General features: G+C 47.0%; 1 long non-coding RNA gene and 1 pseudogene across 1 annotated transcript; one reads left to right on the top strand and one right to left on the bottom strand.

Annotated features, from left to right (window-relative positions):
• The first annotated feature begins 334 nt into the window (after positions 1-334).
• Positions 335-10,138, top strand: LOC137210160 (uncharacterized). Its single transcript, XR_010936286.1, has 3 exons — positions 335-880; positions 8,960-9,031; positions 9,788-10,138. It is a non-coding gene; the product is annotated as an uncharacterized lncRNA (long non-coding RNA).
• A 540-nt stretch (positions 10,139-10,678) lies between these two features.
• On the bottom strand, positions 10,679-12,469 carry LOC137208731 (large ribosomal subunit protein eL18 pseudogene; annotated as a pseudogene).
• Between the last annotated feature and the right edge of the window lie 2,051 nt (positions 12,470-14,520).

The following is a 14,520-nucleotide window of genomic DNA, read 5'->3' on the forward strand; positions in this document are numbered from 1 at the left end:
TCCACACCTCCTTATTCAGTGAGCAACAAGATGCTGGCGGATAATGGGTGTCCACACCACAATCCCACGCTGTCCTGAGGAGGATTCAGAGCGGCTGGAGGAAGGCCCGGCGACTGCTCCGCCGCCGCCATGGCAACTTCAGCCCCATTCCTGGAACCCAGCTCGGGAGGAGCAGGGTATCGAAAGTCAGTCTCCCCACGGGCGGCTCTCCCAAGGTCTCCAGGGCCTGGTCCCCCGCCCCAGCGCCGAGGAGTCTCCGGGTCCAGGCAGGCGCTGCTCCCTGCGGCCACACGGTGGCGGCGTAGAGTCGAGCTCCGCGCCCCACCTGGGAAGCGCTAATGAGGCACAGCCCCAAAGGTTGGGTCTCCTGCTCCCCACCCTTGCCAGGACAGGTCACGGTATCCAGGCGAGAGAGCCGTTGGGCCTAATCTCACCTCACCTCAATACCTCCAACTGGACCCTCGATTCCCGATACTAGGCCGGGCACTCCCAGCTCACTTGACTCGCCCTCCACCCCCGACAATCGTTCCCGGGGCCACCCCGCCCTGCCGCCAGTCCCGCGCAGCACACCTGGCGGGTACCGGGCCAGCCCTTGCTCAGATTCAGGCTCGAGCCCGCCGGACCCAGACCGAGCGTCTCGTCCCACTACCAAGTGCGCCGGCCCGCAGGGAAGGAGGTGGGCGTGCGCTCGAGCTTTGTGGTCCTCACTGCCCCGACCTCCGGCCCTCTCCATTCTCTGCTTCCGCTTCCGGGCCTGCATCTTCTCCAAACTTCTCTGAACGCCGCGAACCCCCTTCCCACACTTGGAATGCAGGTCGCAAGGGCTGATAATATAGTCAGGGTTTGACCTGTAGAGGGGTCCCCTTACAGGCACTGAGAGGTAAACAAGCTAAGCGCGGGCACGTGCCAGGGCGGGGCTTTGGGGCGGGGCATCAGAAGGGCGGGGCCTCGGCGCTTGAGTTGCCGCGGGCCGAGGAGGTACCCCAGGCGCGCGCGGGGTGCCGGGAGTGCAAACTAAGCGGAAATGGGGCGGGGGGAGACGCAGAGCTGGGGGCGGGGCGGGCACTGGGGGTGGTTTGAGGGAGCGCAGGGCCGACTAGACTTGGGAGCTGAATGGGCTGGCCGTGGGGTTGGGCCTGGACTGGGGACCCAAAAGCGAGAAGGGCCTGAGTTGGGAGGGGAAGAGGAGGCAGGAACCCCGCCCACTTTCTAGGTTGGGTTCTTGGAACTAGTCAGGAAATCCTGGGACTCAATCTTGGGGCTTGATCTTCTGTAGGCGATGGTTTTTATAGAGAGCGCTGATAGGGCACCCGTTTTCCCCACATTCCGGGAACTGCTCAGGCTTGTCCCCCAAGAGTTTGGGGGCTCAGCAGCTTCCTCCCTCCACACGCTGCGGGGCGGGTCCCACCCTGAGAGCCCGGCAAGGCTCTTTGGTCCCTCCAGAGCCCCCCCATCTTCAGTTTCAACAAGATTGGGGGAGCGGGGAAGTCTTGGGGGCCACAGGCCACATACATCTAGAAAGATCTTTAGGCCCCAGGACCTTCTCTTGCCCCTGCCCTCTTCTCTGCTCCAGCAAACCTTACTCTCCTTAGCAGAGGTATTAGAAGGGTCCCCATGGGGAGAAAGGGAGCAATTTCTACTGGCTCCCTTCTATTGCAGTCTGCAAAACAGGACGTGGGGGCAGGGGGGAGCCTTCGAGGGCTGAAGATGGGGTGCCCTGTTTACCCTTCCTGCCCAGCCTAGTGGCTGGCAGGAGCTCAACCGGCTCAGCGATAGGACTTCGGTGCGCAGAATCTTGGGGTCCTTCGTTTGTCTGGTGCTCTGTTCCCCCGTGGGCCTGGGAAACACACGGGAAACCCTACCTGTCTGTTTTTCCCCCCCTTTCAGTGTTTTTCTTTTATGTAAAAGTAATTCATGAGTCTTTTTTTTTAAATTAAAACCTTACAAAAATATGGATTTGAAAAATGAAAAACACTCATCTTCACTGGTGAGATAGCTGCGGTTTTTCTTATTTGTAGCATACTATATATAAATATATATAAAGGGGGTCACACCACATACTGTTTTGCAACTTGCTGTATACTGTGGACATTTTTCGTGTCATTATTTATAGAGATACCCCATTTTTAAGGAGTTCATAATATTCCAGAATATGGGTACCCCATAATTCATTTGATCTTCTACTGATAAACATTTAATCCTACGCCTGTGTTTATAATGATCTTTATGTTGTTTTATTTTTACAAGTATGTACTTACTGTAAAATTTTTAAATACTGATAAAGGCAAAAAATATGGATAAAGACAAAATAAAGTTCACCATATTCCTCCTGTCTACAGGTAACTAACTCCTTTATTTTGTAAGCTACACTTTATGGAACGCTTGCTATATGCCAGATACCATGCTAAGTCATTCACGGAACAGCAATCTGAGGTTTGGAGAAATGTCTCCAGTGAGGCTTGCCCAAGGTCACGCAGCTAGAAAGTGGCAGAGCCAGGACCTGGACCCAACTTTATCTGATTCCAAAGCTTTGCTGGCATCTTCCTGTTAACATGCGGGTGTCTTTCCTTCCTTTTTTTTTTTATTTCCAGGCCACGGGACAAAAATACTCACATGTAAATATGCACTGCTTTTCCTCCTTCCCAGGCTTAGGAGCCTTTGTAAGGAGGGCAGAGGGAGAGAAATAGACCTATAAGCAAAAGAGTGGAGAGACCTGGAGGAATTTCCGCCCAGTCCCAATCAGGAAAAGCTGCTTCTGAGAGAAGGGAGGGGAGTGAGGGAGCTGGCAGAGTTTGGGTGGTCAGGAATTTGGAAAAAGAGAAAGAAGGAAGAGGTTTGGGGAGCTGTTGTAATGGTGTGGAACTTTGAGGAAGAGAGATTTAGGAGGATTCTGAAAGGATGTCTTGCCCTGAGCTGTGCCGTGTAATCCCTTTGCAGTGTCCTCCAAAGACCTTTGGTAAAGACTTTTGTTTCCTGTCAGTGCTTTTTGGAGTTGGATCGATTTCTTTTGGCAAAGAGGGAGCAAATAAAAGACCAGCTTTCTTCAGGTTCACATGCATTTTTTGTATTTCTTCTTTTATGAAAATGAAATAGCCTGTCTGCCTTTGCTCACTCAGTACCCTCCCCCTAGAATGCCCTGCCTTTCCCATGTCCTTCTCCATTTCCCTCATCCTCCAAGGTCCACCTCTCTCCACCTCTTTCCCCTCCTTCTGTTGGCCCTAGCTCTTTGCAAGTCCTTCATTATACCCCAAATCAGTGCAGATGACTGGCCCCCTACTGATAGGCCATATTGAGTAGGAATTTTGCCAGCACCGGAATCTCTTTGATTACAAGAAACTGTGCTGGTTTGTTGGTTTTAGAAATCTCCTTGTGTCAAGTGGAGTACCCTTGCACCAGTTATCATTCCCCGGGGAAGACTCTAAACACTTCTACCCATTTCCTCTTGGTATCTGAGTAGTCAAGGAAGACACAATGCAGTCAAGCACCGGATGGAACCACGCTTTGCTCACATAGAGAAGAGACAGCAGGATCAGCTTCAGTAGTGGGTGTTGGTCCCTCATTGCCGGGGGATCTCTCCCAGTGATCAACACAGGGCACTTCACCTATGCTCACCCTTCTTGTGCCATAGTGGAAGGACCCTATCCCCTCCAAGAGGAGGACAGATAATAACCATGGGGTTGGCTAGATGCCATACGACCGACATGCTTTAAGCAGAGACAAAAGAGTACTCATGACACCTAAAACAAGGAAAGATACTCCCACACAAGGTGATAAATCCAGCTGGCTGTGTGGGCTCTTTATCTCTTGGTTAGGAAGTGTTCCAGGCTCAGGGCCCATTCTTACATAATTGAGTAAGGGTCAAAAAACTGCAGGCATGAGACTGTCTTTCTCAACAGTTGGCCATCGTGACTCGTTTCCCTCTTTGTTTTGGCTGCTAAGAAGCTCAGAACTATTCTATTTCTGGATCTGTATTTTCTCTTTGTCCCAATTTTCTTAATTATTTACTTTAAGGCTTAAAAAATGTTTTATTATGGAATATTTCAAACACATGAAAGTAGAGAGAATGTAATAAACTGTTATGCACCTGTAACCCATCCTCAATAATTACCAACATTTTGCCAATCTTGTTTCATTTACCTCCCCACTTTTCCCTCCCTCTGAAGTATTATAAAGCAAATCCCAGATATCATATCATTTCACTGGAATTATTTCAGCATATATCTTTAAAAGATAGGGCTTTTTCAAATATAACTACAATGCCACTATCATACCTAACAAAATTAATACAAATTCCCTAAAATCATTTAATACCTAGTTCATGTTCAAATTTCTTTAATAGTTGGTTTTTTCCAATAAGAACTCAAATAAGGCTCACACATTTCATTTGGTTGATATGCGTCATAAGTAACTTTTCATCTATAACAGTTTCACTTTTCTTTTCTTCTTTTTTCATGCTATTTATTTGTAAAGGAAACCAGAGCGTTTGCCCTGTAAAGGTTCCCACATCCCAGAAGATTTGGCTGATTGCTTCCTGATGGTGTAGTTTAACTTGTTCTTCTGTCTCTTGTATTTCCATTAAACTGAAAGTTAGATCTAGAGCTTGATTAGATTCAGGTTTAATGTCTTTAGCAAGAATACCTTATTGGCGATGGTGCTGTCTACTTATTATTATGTCTCATCTAGCGGCACATATTTAGTTTAAATATTTTTATTGATTGATCCATGGTTTCAGGGCTCTTGGCCTGCTCTTTTCATTATAGATTTCCCCATCAACCTTTTATCTGTTGGTTTTAGCATCTGCTGATGATCCGTTATTTCATTAGGTGTTGCAAAATGGGAACCGGGCCCTGGCAGTGAAAGCGCCAAGTCCTGGACTGCCAGGGAATCCCCCATGACTTTCTAATTCTGTCATTCTTTTTTTTTTTTTTTTTTGGCCACGCCCAGCAGCATGTGGGATCTTAGTTCCCTGACCAGGGATAGAACCCGAGCCCCCTGCAGTGGAAGCACGGAGTCATAACCATTGGACCACCAGGGAAGTCCCTCTGGCATTCTTTTTGCATTCATTAGCTGGAATTCTTCCATAAAGAACAACGTTTCAATAAAAATTATTTTTAAAAATAAAATTAAATTACAAAAATAATTTAAAAATAAAACTTAAATGAGTGCTTCCCTGGTGGCGCAGTGGTTGAGAGTCCGCCTGCCGATGCAGGGGACACGGGTTCGTGCCCCGGTCTGGGAAGATCCCACGTGCCGCGGAGCGGCTGGGCCCGTGAGCCATGGCCGCTGGGCCTGAGAATCTGGAGCCTGTGCTCCACGGTGGGAGAGGCCACAACAGTGAGAGGCCCACGTACCGCAAAAAAAAAAAAAAAAAAAAAAACTTAAATGAAAAAATAAAAGAATAACTTTTCCTCATTCATTATTTGATTTTCCTGAAATAGTTTGTACAAAGAAAGACAGGATAAATGCTTGATTCCTTTAATGTATTTTTATAAGTTGCCTGAACTCCTTTGTGGAACAAGGTGTTAAAAAAAAAAAGGGCAAGCAGAGTAGTGGAATGGAAAGAGCACAGGCCTCGGACTCAGACAGAATCCTGATTCCATCACTTCTTACCTGTGTAACCTTGGGCCATCCATCTGAGCCTCAGTTTCCTTAACTGCAAGTTGGGGACCAATATCCTCAACTTCTCCAAACTTTCAGTAGAATCATTTCCAGGCCTAGATCAAGCAATTCCTCGTACAGGAAGTAAAATACAGTCACTGTGGAAAATTCAGATGCAGATAAACACAAAGAATATAGAAGCTTTGTGAAAAGCATCTAGCATATGCTTGGCCTATAGTCAGTATTTCTGACAACTCCAGCTTGGCTCTCGGGCTGCCCTGTGTTAGAATCCTTCTGGAAGAGAGTAAATTTAGCCAGCAGAGACTCCAGCCTCAGTCCAAGAAAATCCTAGTAAGAGTCAGAGAGGGTGTTTTGGGGAGAGAGCAGGAGGTCTTATGTCAAGAGCTAGTGAACTGAAGTTAGACCTACCACAAGCTTGCAGTGAGATCTTGGGAGAGTCACTTAACCTCCCAAGCAACAGTTTCTCACGTGTAAGATAGAGGTTGTCAAGGCTGACCTGCCAGAGTCGTTGGGAGGGCCACCTGAGATGTTGATGTGGAGATGCCCACCTTGGAGGCAAAAATTGGGCAGTGCTCAGCAAATAGGGGTTAGCTTGATCTGTCTGGGAACTCCCTTTCTGAGCTCCCATCAAGTGTAAAGTTACAAGTGTCTCTTATCACTGAAGGGCTGTGTAAGGGCTGGCTTGGAGCCCAGGCTCCAAGTGCTGTGTGAATTGGGTAAACCTCTTCCTCTCTGGGGCTTGGATTCTTCCATCTGTGAGATGACCAGATTAGGGGTCCAAATCTAAATGCCCCCAGGAGCAGACAGGTAGCAAGTGAATGAAGTGGGGGAGGCAGTGAGATAGTAGTGGGTGGTGGAGACTGTGGTGACCTGATGAGCTTGCTTTACCTGAGAGAGGCTGCCACTCCATTCTGCTGATGGCCACAAAACTGGAATGTGAGCACAGGTGGCCTTTTTTTTAAAAAAAATAAAGTTATTTCTTTATTTTTGGCTGCGTTGGGTCTTCCTTGCTGCACGCGGGCTTTCTCTAGTTGTGGTGAGCGGGGGCTACTCTTCATTGCGGTGCGTGGGCTTCTCATTGTGGTGACTTCTCTTGTTGAGGAACATGGGCTCTAGGCGTGCGGGCTTCAGTAGTTGCGGCATGCGAGCTCAGTAGTTGTGGCGCACGGGCTTGGTTGCTCTGCGGCATGTGGGATCTTCCCGGACCAGAGATCAAACCTGTGTCCCCTGCATTGGCAGGCAGATTCTTAACCACTGCGCCACCAGGGAAGTCCCTTGCCTGACTTTTAAAGAGGCTGGAAAGCTGTATTTTAAATTTTCTTCTTCCTTTTTTTTTTTTTTTTAATACCTTCTTTTTACAAAACGTCTGTCCAGGGCTGACTTTCAATAGATCCCAGCGAGGGAGCTGCTCTGTTATGTAGGAAACCCTGATCCAGAAGCAGGTCATCTATGAATGGTTTAGCACCAGGTTCCCCACCAACGTGTGCTGTGTGACAGGTGAAGGGGCTGCTGCCTTTCTGGCCGCGCCTTGTGTCCCAGGACCAAGGGGTCTTCCAACCCAACCCCGGTCCTGAGGGGCTGCGGAATGCACTGTGCTGTATTTTTAATTTTAAATTAAAGTGATGGCAAGTTACTTGAGATATTTAGCAGCCTGTATGGACTAAACAAAATGTAAAGTAGGGTTAAGAGCATGGATTCTAAAGTAAGAGAAGTTCATGCACCAGCTTTACCACTTAATTAACTGTATGTCCTTGAGCAAGTCATTTAGCTTCTCTGTGCCTCACTTTTCTTATCTGTAAAATGGGGGTAATTATTGCACCTACTTCACGTGATTGTTGTGAGGATCACATAAGCAAGGACAGGACTAGGGTGAGGTTAACAGAATGAGGTTAATGAGGAATCATCTTGGGTGCAAAATTTAAGGGGGTGCCAAAAACTCAACAATCAAGATATATTTTCAAAAGTTAAAAGTAATGCAAAAAAAAAAAATCCATGATGACCAAAATAGCAACATTTTAAGTGAAGACAGGATATGACCTTGCACTTGTGTGACTTGGCCTTAACTCACCTCACCCTAATCCTGGGTCTGTGGGGTCCTGGCTTTATTCTTAAAATAGGATGGTACACAAGGAGAACACCCATCCTACCTCCAGGCCCAGTGGTTCACGGGTAAGAGAGAGAAAGCATTAGACTTTGTTCACTGCCATATCACCAGCACCTACAATGGTGCCTCACACATGGTAGGATCTTAATAAATATTTGTTGAATGGGGAAAAAGTTGGGATGATACATGTCCAACCTTAGAACAGTGCCTGGCACCAAGTAGGTGCTCAATAAAAAAATAATGATGATTAAGATTGAGAAGATAATGATGTCATTGTGGGTCCTATTCTGTCTTTTTTTTTTTTTTTGAAGTACGCGGGCCTCTCACTGTTATGGCCTCTCCCGTTGCGGAGCACAGGCTCCGGACGCACAGGCTCAGCGGCCATGGCTCACTGGCCCAGCCGCTCCGCGGCATGTGGGATCTTCCCGGACCGGGGCACGAACCCGTGTCCCCTGCATCGGCAGGAGGACTCTCAACCAATGCGCCACCAGGGAAGCCCCCCTCGTCTGTCTGTAAGCCAATGGTGAACCTAGTATGTTTGACACCCAAAATGTGTTTTTTTTTCCAAGTTATCAAATTTTATTTTTCTTGAATTTCTTCTTAGATTTTCTGGTAATGTAAAAAAAAGTTTTTCAATTTTTATTTTTATTGGAGTATAGTTGATTTAAAATGTTGTGTTAGTTTCAGGTGTACAGCAAAGTGGTTCAGTTATACATATACATATATTACTTCTTTTTTAGATTCTTTTCTCATATAGGTTATCACAGAATATTGAGTAGAGTTCCCTACTGCTATACAGTAGGTTCTTGTTAGTTACCTATCTTATATATAGTAGTGTGTGTAGAAAAGATCATTTTTTAATCCCAACATGACAAGAATTATCTTCAATAATAATCATGAAATAAAACAAATAATAATAATGGCAGAAAAGCAATAGAGACAGTAAAAACTTGCTTTTATTGAACTTCATATATATACTCAGACCAATAAAATTTTTTAAATAAAATAAAAATTATAGTACAAATGGGAAAAAAGTAAAGGACTAATAGTTTATGGTTATATTAATGTATTTTTTAAACAAAAAGGTACATACACACACACATGAAGAAATGCCTCTAAAAGAGGCAACTTGGCAGGTTCAGAGAATGACTTGCATAGAGAATGACAGAACTACAGTAACCGTTTTACAATCACTGTGCTATCACCGTTGATTTCAAATCTGCTGTTTAAATGCAGGGACATGGGGACATGAATGCTCCTGATGTGAGCTCCAATGATGCTGACCTGCTATGAGCTCTCAAACTGAAGGTATATGTTGGCGCCAGTTGTGTAACTGGGAGTTCTTCAAATTAGCTTCCATGTAGAATATGTTATTTATTAAAGGTTAGGTGATAAAATGTACTAATTTGAAGTAATATATATATCTCATAGTAATCGCGGCAATTATTTAGAACTTAGACCAAGAAAGATCTCTTCAGGAGGGAGGATTTTATCACCAACGACATTGTTTAGAATTGCCAGGGCACAGTGATAAAAAAAGCAGACCCACCCAGTTTCATTAATGTTTTAAACTTCTCTACAGACAATGCATGCCTTATTTCTTGCACATGGAGGACTGGCTACCACCCTTAACTGATTCACCTCTGCCCCAGGCCATCAGTTTCCTATCTCTGGATGAGACAGTCCCAAAGGCCCTTCCAAAGATGACATTGCACTACTTTCTAATTGTGGCTTTGCAAGCTATTTCAAGCCATGTGACCCTGGGTAAGTCAGGTTATTTCTCCAAGTCTCAGTTTCCTCATCTGTGAAATGGGAACAATAACCCCAAGCCATGCCTTACCCCATAAGGGCTCCATGAGGTAGTGTGGGAGAAGACTTTTTGTAAAGAAGGAGGCACTGCATACAAGTGGCAGGAACACAGCTGGCAGGCCTTGATGACAAAGGTGATGATGTTCCTCTGAAGTCATAAATAAGTTGTTCCTAGATTGAGGATCTGAGTTAGGGGAAGGGGAACCAGCGGGTGCTGGACTTTGCAAATCACTGACAGTGACTTTTTTCTTCCAGGAAAAGTCTTGATCCTCTTGGCCCAGAAGCAGGGGGCTGATCACAATGACCCCAGTTCCTCTGCTGCTGTATTACAACCCAGCTGGATGGAGCACTTCCCTTCCAGGGGAAGGTGGCTGAGGCAGAAGCAGGGTGTGAGAAACTACTGATGCCAGCTGGCTCTTGTCCTCAGAAGTACTCTGAAATTAGTTTACCTGCTTGTTTAACCAAAGAGAATGTAAGTTCCTAGAGCAGGGGTTAACAAATTTTTTTTCTGAAGAGCCAGCTAGTAAACATTTTAGGCTTTCTCAGCCATATGGTCTCTGTTGCAACTACTCGACTCTGCTGTTGTAGTGTGAAAGCAGCCCTAGACCATACGTAAACGGAGCGTGGCTGTGCTCCAATAAAACTTTATTTATGGATACTGAAATCTGAATTTCATATAATTTTTGCACATTATGAAATATTCTTCAATTATTTAAAGATGTAAAAGCCACTCTTAGCTCATAGGCACATAAAAAGAGGCCAGATTTGGCCCACAGGCCGTTCATAGTTTACCCACCCTTATTCTAGAGGGCAGAGACCCTCTCTGTGTATTCCTTTGCTGTGTCCACAGTGCCCAGAACAGTGCCTGGCACATAGCTGTCCATAAGGATCTGTTGATGACCAACTGCTTTCTTCTTCTGCCCCTCTACCTCCAATTCCATTCCCATCTCTTGCTGCTACTATATCCCCCTCTACTTCAGCTCCCATTCTCTGTAACCAGCAGCAACAAGCCTCTGTTGCCCCCACCCGGTCCCGGTCTCCAGGTCAGTGGAGGAGCCCACTAGCTAGTTCTCCAGTAGCCCTGGGACTGTCCCATCTGGATGCTCCCATTTTTCCTCTTCTTCTCTGACTACCCTATCTTTGGCCTCATTCTTCTTTTTTTTTTTCAGCACCCAAAATCTTTTTAATAACAAGGCCTGTTATTAAACAAGGCTGACGGGCCTGTCAGCCTCTGGTGCGCTTGAACTTCCAGCCCTTGGAACGTAGGGTTTGGTGTTCCTGAGGTCTTGCCGAGATGCCTGTACACCTCTTGGTCTTTACCAGAGAGGAGGCCAGCGCCACAGCCCTTGGGAGTGTCCAGGGCCAGTTGGTCAAAGGTGAGGATCTTGCCCCAGGCCTTGGGGATGTGGCTCCAGGGCAGTGCCCACACCTTCAGTTCGGGCACCTACTGGGCATACACATGATCAGTTTTAGTTCCTATAACCACACCTGTTTTGCCTTCCCCTCCAGGAAGCTTCACCTTCCGGATCATCTGGGAAAGGGATAGAGGCCACCAGTTGGTGCAACTCACGAACAGCCTCTTCAGCACAACTTGACTGAAGGAGTTGGTTGGTCTGGCCAGAAACCTGTACAGCTTGACCAACAGCCTTAGGTAGCTGTCCTAGCTCTTGGCCTCATTCTTTTTTTATTTTTATTTTTGGGCCATGCCACACAGCTTGCAGGATCTTAGTCCCTGACCAGGGATCGAACCCATACCCCCCGCAGTGGAAGCACGGAGTCCTAACCACTGGACCACTAAGGAATTCCCTTGGCCTCATTTTGTTTTTTTTTTTTTTGAGTAGGGATTTTTTTTTCTAGTATTTATTTATTTATCATTTATTTGTTTTTGGCTGAGTCGGGTCTTAGTTGCAGCATGTGGGATCTTTCATTCCGGCGCACAGGATTCTCTCTCGTTTTGGTGAGCAAGCAGGCTCCAGAGCACGCGGGCTCAGTAGTTGCAGTGGGCGGTCTCTCTAGTTGTGGCGTGCAGGCTCCAGAGCACGCAGGCTTCGCAGTTGTGGCACGTGGACTCTCCAGTTGTTGTGCCGTGGGCTCAGTGGTTGCAGCACGTGGGCCTAGTTGCCCTGTGGCATGTGGGATCTTAATTCCCCGATCAGGCATCGAACCCGCGTTCCCTGCATTGGAAGGCGGATTTTTTACCACTGGACCACCAGGGAAGTCCCCACACAAGCATATTTTGAAGGCTTGCCACATGTCAGCTGTAGCCAGCGAGACAGCAGTAAACAAAATAAAGTCCTACCTCATGGAGCTTTGTTCTAGTGGGAGAAACAATAAACAAACAGGTAAATATACAATATGATCCCTGGTAGAGAGGCATGCCATGAAAAAAAGATAACATAAGATGATACCGTCGATGGGGAGCTATCTTAGGTAGGGTCAGTCCTCTCCGAAGAGGTGACATTTGAGCAGAGGTGCGAATGAAGTGAGGGAGCAAACTCTGAGAGCTAAAGAAAGAAATGTTCCAGGTGGAGGGCACAGCAGGAGCAAAGCCTGAGGTGGGAGTGTATGTGGCATGTCAGTGAGCAGGCAGCAAGACTGGTGGCAGGGGGGCAGTGAGTGAGTGGTGGGGGGGGCAGGGGGAGTAGGGGGCCAGGTCCTGCGGGACTTTGCAGGCCCAGCAAAGTCCTTGGATTTTGTTTGAAGTGTGATGGGGGAGCTACAGGAGGGTTTCAAGCACCTCCATCCCTCAGACCTGGATGGGGCAGACAAGAGAATCCACCCCCTTACTTGTTCACCACTACGCACCTCTGCATACTGAGTACCCGTGAAGCCCCTTCTGGGCTGACAGTGTAGTGAAGTGAATAAGAGCACTGGATTTTGAGTCTGAGAGAATTGGGTTCCCAGCCTAGCTGTAATACTTACTAGCTGTTGGACCATGGGCGATTGCATCACTCCTGAGCCTCAGTTTTCTCATCTGGAAAATGGAGACAATAATTTCTGTCTCATGGTGTCGTTGGGGTGACTGGATGAGCTCTTGCCTCTAAAACACTCACAGTGCCAGGCAGGTCACATAGTTCTCTCTCAATCAGCTGTCATAGTTGATGATGATGATTACTATTTAAATGCTGAGCCAAGTTCTGGCATTTTGTGATCACTTGTTAAAGGGAACTACCATTATGATTGTTCCCCTTATGCTGTTCCACCTGCTGCCAGGAGACACGTGTGCCAAGACCCTCCTCTACTGAATGGCCAAGAAAGAATAATGACAGGCTCTCTTCCTGTGGGGCAGGGCCCATCCAGAACCTGTGCTCTTGAACATTATAGCAAGCACATGCCCAGGTTGCGGTAGAAGGACCTAAAACCCAGCGCTCAGCCTGTCAGCTCAGCCCCCTGCTTCATGCTAGAATAACCTCTTCCATAAGGTACAGAATAAGAACCTCACTGTGTCCAGCAGAGCCCTTTCACACTTATGAGTCATTCACTTAACAAACACCGCAAGTGACTGCCCCGAACAGCCTGTTCTCACCCCATTATGAATAATAATAATAGCTATCATTTATCCACGACTCAGAGTGTAGCATTTCAGAGCATGAGTCCTAGATGTACTGTACTGTAGCTAGATGATGTTGTACATATCACTTAGCCTCTTTGAGCATCTATGTGCCAGGTAGTGTGTCAGGTGCCAGGAAGATAAGAGCCTAGAAGACCCGATTACTGCCCTCTCACAGCTTCCTGTCTAATTGGAGAGCTAGATGTTAATCAGGTAATCACAAAAACAAATGTAAAAGTACACCTTGAGGAGCACTAAGGAGAAGTATCCATTGCCACGAGTGTATATAACAGGCAGGTAAGGGAAGATGTCCTGGAGGAAGTGATTGTGGAGATAAACTGGCTTGAGGAAGACAGACAGTTTCAAGAACAAGGAGCAAGGCCCTGGGGCAGCAGAACTGAAGGAAAGTCAGTGTGGCTGCAGCCTAGAGAGAAACAGAAAACTGTGAGCTGAGGCTGCAGCAGGATCAGCACATTGTAGGCTATGGATTGGTCTCTATAGCTCTCTGCTGAGTGACTGTAACATCCCTTCAACAATCATGGGCAAGCTGACCTGCCCAAGCTCCCAGGCAGGGCCCAGGTGTCCTCTGGGCACCCCCCTTTTCCAGCATAACCCCATACTCTTGGGAGAGAGGACACAGGAAGTGAAACATTCATAGGAAAGCAGAGTCACTACTGGGTCCTTAAATTGAGATGATGCACTTGATATGGAATCCTTTCCTGTAAAAAGGGGAAGGAAGAGGCCAGGAGCCCCAGGAAGGGGGCAGATTGAAGGTAGAATCACTCCAGTTTTCCCCTCACCCATGCCCCTCCCACGCATCCACCTCATTTTCCTCGCCCAGCAGTCCTTTGCCCTCATTCTCTAGATCTCAATGTCTCTTCCCAAGTTTAACTTAAACCGGCTTGCAGCCAGATATATGGCACCTGGGTGCAATCTGTTCTGAGCCCTGAGTAGGATGACTAGATTTAGCAAATCAACAGGACACCCAGTTAAATTTGAATTCAGATAAACAACAAGCATTTTCTCAATTTTGAGTCTAAACATTACAACACTAGCCCTGAGCAGCAGGGGTTGGGGCATCGGAAACTGGCTCCAGGCAACTGATACTAACACTGATGTCTATAACAGCTGCCAACTTTGGCGCAGGTTGCCTCCAGTTTAGCCCTCATTAAGGAGGTAATAGAGTGAGTGAACAAAAGAATGAACTCTAGGGACTTCCCTGGTGGTGCACTGGTTAAGAATCCACCTGCCAGTGCAGGGGACACAGGTTCGATCCCTGACCTGGGAAGATCTCACATGCCATGGAGCAACCACGGGCCATGGAGCAACTAAGCCCATGCGCCACAACTACTGAACCTGTGCTCTAGAGCCCGTGCACCACAACTACTGAAGCCCGTGCACTGCAACTACTGAGCCCTGCAAGTACTGAAGCCTGCAC

The sequence above is a fragment of the Pseudorca crassidens genome, chromosome 2, assembly GCF_039906515.1.
Source record: "Pseudorca crassidens isolate mPseCra1 chromosome 2, mPseCra1.hap1, whole genome shotgun sequence".
Classification (NCBI taxonomy): domain Eukaryota; kingdom Metazoa; phylum Chordata; class Mammalia; order Artiodactyla; family Delphinidae; genus Pseudorca; species Pseudorca crassidens.